Source organism: Carya illinoinensis, chromosome 1, assembly GCF_018687715.1.
Source record: "Carya illinoinensis cultivar Pawnee chromosome 1, C.illinoinensisPawnee_v1, whole genome shotgun sequence".
NCBI classification, from domain to species: Eukaryota; Viridiplantae; Streptophyta; class Magnoliopsida; order Fagales; family Juglandaceae; genus Carya; species Carya illinoinensis.
The window spans coordinates 19,119,403-19,121,903 of NC_056752.1; the positions used below are offsets into that span (position 1 = coordinate 19,119,403).

Genomic DNA, 2,501 nt, shown 5'->3' on the forward strand with positions numbered 1-2,501 from the left:
CTAAATATCTTCAAAATAACATCCTAACATGAAAATAAGAAACTTAGAATTATCATATAAAAATATGAAATCCTTTAGAGTAAGATCAAACCACGAAATATTCAAACTTTCTCCAAACAAAAACTATTCCACTTCCAGTTTTCAAGTTTATAGATCTAAGAAAATGTATCATCAAAAACTTTATTCATGCAAAAAAACCTTAATGGAAACTCATAAACATATGCTAACAACACTCCATAAAATTTTTGAACCAAGATATGTCCATTAGCTTGGTCAAAAACTCCAAAACATAACATACTCTCCAATTTTATGCCTAGAATGACCTTTCCATGGTTAAAAATACTTTTGACCAATCAAATTACCATGGAATGAGATGAATAATATATATACAAAAACTAAACTCCAATTCAAACAACTTTTATCAAGGGGGAATCATGTGAAAATACTTACAAAGGGTCAAAAAGCTCCACGTAAAAAGACCCAGAAATCTGCCCAAGAGAGCTCTTTTGGGTTTCTCTCTAAGAACGGGTTGAAGAAGTGATGAAAGGGAAAGAAATGTATCTTGCATGACTTTAGGCTTCTGGAGGGGGGAGATATGGGCTTGAATGACCCTTTATTGGAGGTAGCTATGTGACATAAAGTGGAGAATAGTGAGGGGTAAAGGACTGCCTGCAGAAGCTGTGAGGTATGGAGGTTGATGAGGTGGATTTCTCCTTCACATCAAGGCACTATTGGGTGTAGCCAAAGGCAGTGGATAGTCTGCCATGTGGAGGAGGAAACTTCTTCAAGAACCTTTGCCAAGGTGGCCAAATTCGTGGGCCTTGGTGGGCCTCAACCAAGTGGACTTCAATTTGGGGTTTAAAGGGGGTTTGGTTAGGTTTCGAGATGCTATCAAGCCCAAATTCAATTTTTCATGATCCAATCAAATTTACAAGGTTTAAAAGGTTGGATAATGATGTCATAACAAGAATTTGAGAAATTAATAGCATGTGGAAGTTATTTAATCAAATGATTAAATACAATACTAAAAATTGGATCAAAAAGGGTTTAAAGGCCAACTTGAGGGTTTCGGTTTCAACCAAGCTTTTGGGGTTTCAATTGGATTCCACCCATCTAGGGTTTCACTAGGGTTGAAACTCTCTTTGATCTGGCTCAATTTGATTAATCAGATGAAAGAATAACGTTTTACTTAGGTGGCATGATCTCACACATTAATTTCCTTTACAAATCCATCTAATGGTTCCTCTTTGTGCGAAGTGTCTAATACTATTCACTATGTGTGGCTAAGATCTTGCCAAGTGTTCAAATAAACTTCTTTAACCTAAATTGGACATTCCACGGTGTGATTTTAAAAACACTGCACTTAGTACGCTTATCGAGGTTACTGATTATTAAAACATTGCACTTAGTACGCTTATCGAGGTTACCATTCACTCAAAAACAATGCATAATAAACTTAGTACTAAAAAATCATAAATATTAATATTAACCTACAGTGAAAATTATTTACCAAAACTCAACCCCAAAGTGTCCCTAAAAATAATTTTACCGTTTCAAACAGGCGTTTTGTCCGAAATTATGAAAATGAGTTATTGCGTCATAAAATTCTAAATAATCAACTGAGTCTAGTGGCACAGGCCATAACGTATTCTGACATTTCTAACTACGGCAAATAATAAAAATTACATTTCTGCCACCATAGTGAGTGATAACACTAACTATGTTAACAGATTAAAACCTGTGCGATTTTTCAATTCATGAAAACTTATGGGGTTTTCACGAGATTCTTAAAGTCAATAGAGATTTCAACAGTGAATTTTTAGCTAGCTGTTACATGGGAGGTCGTGATGTGGACACTTGTGCAATAAATCCTTGTATCTCTCCCATGCCTCATATAATGATTCACCCTCAATTTGGGTGAAAGTAGTAATATCATACCGTAACTTCGCTGTCTTGGCCAGAGGGAAATATTTTGCTAAGAATTTTTGTGCCAATTCCTCCCAGGTGGTTATGATGCCAAGCAGCAAAGAGTTAACCAAACTTTTGCGTTTTTTTTATCCTAAGTGAGAAAGGTAAAAGTCTCAATCGAATCATATCATCTGTTACTCCATTGTGTTTAAAAGTATCACAAATTTCTAGGAAATTTGCAATATGGACATTAGGATCCTCTTGTGACAGCCCCCCAAACTGGATGGTTTGTTTAATCATTTGAATGATGGCCAGCTGGAACTCGAAGTTATTGGCTTGTATAGCTAGTCACCTTTTACTAGATGTCGCCCCATTGACAGAGGACATGGCATAGTCTCTTAAAGCCTTGTGCTCCTGGTCAGCCACATTAAATTTAGATGTGGCGACCTCTTTCTTTTTCTCTTTATTAATCTAACATAAGGTTCATTCAATCTCGAGATTGAAAAGTGTATGCTCTAATGATTTAGATCGAGGCATGCACTTTTGATTCTTGAAAAGAAAAACCAAACTGAGATCTAATTTAATCCAATTTT

The 2,501-nt window shown here is 35.7% G+C and overlaps 1 non-coding gene across 1 annotated transcript; it reads left to right on the forward strand.

Moving 5' to 3' along the window:
- The first annotated feature begins 1,839 nt into the window (after positions 1 to 1,839).
- LOC122294075 lies at positions 1,840 to 1,946 on the forward strand. The gene has a single exon (XR_006237484.1). It is a non-coding gene; the product is annotated as a small nucleolar RNA R71 (small nucleolar RNA).
- The last annotated feature ends 555 nt before the right edge of the window (positions 1,947 to 2,501 follow it).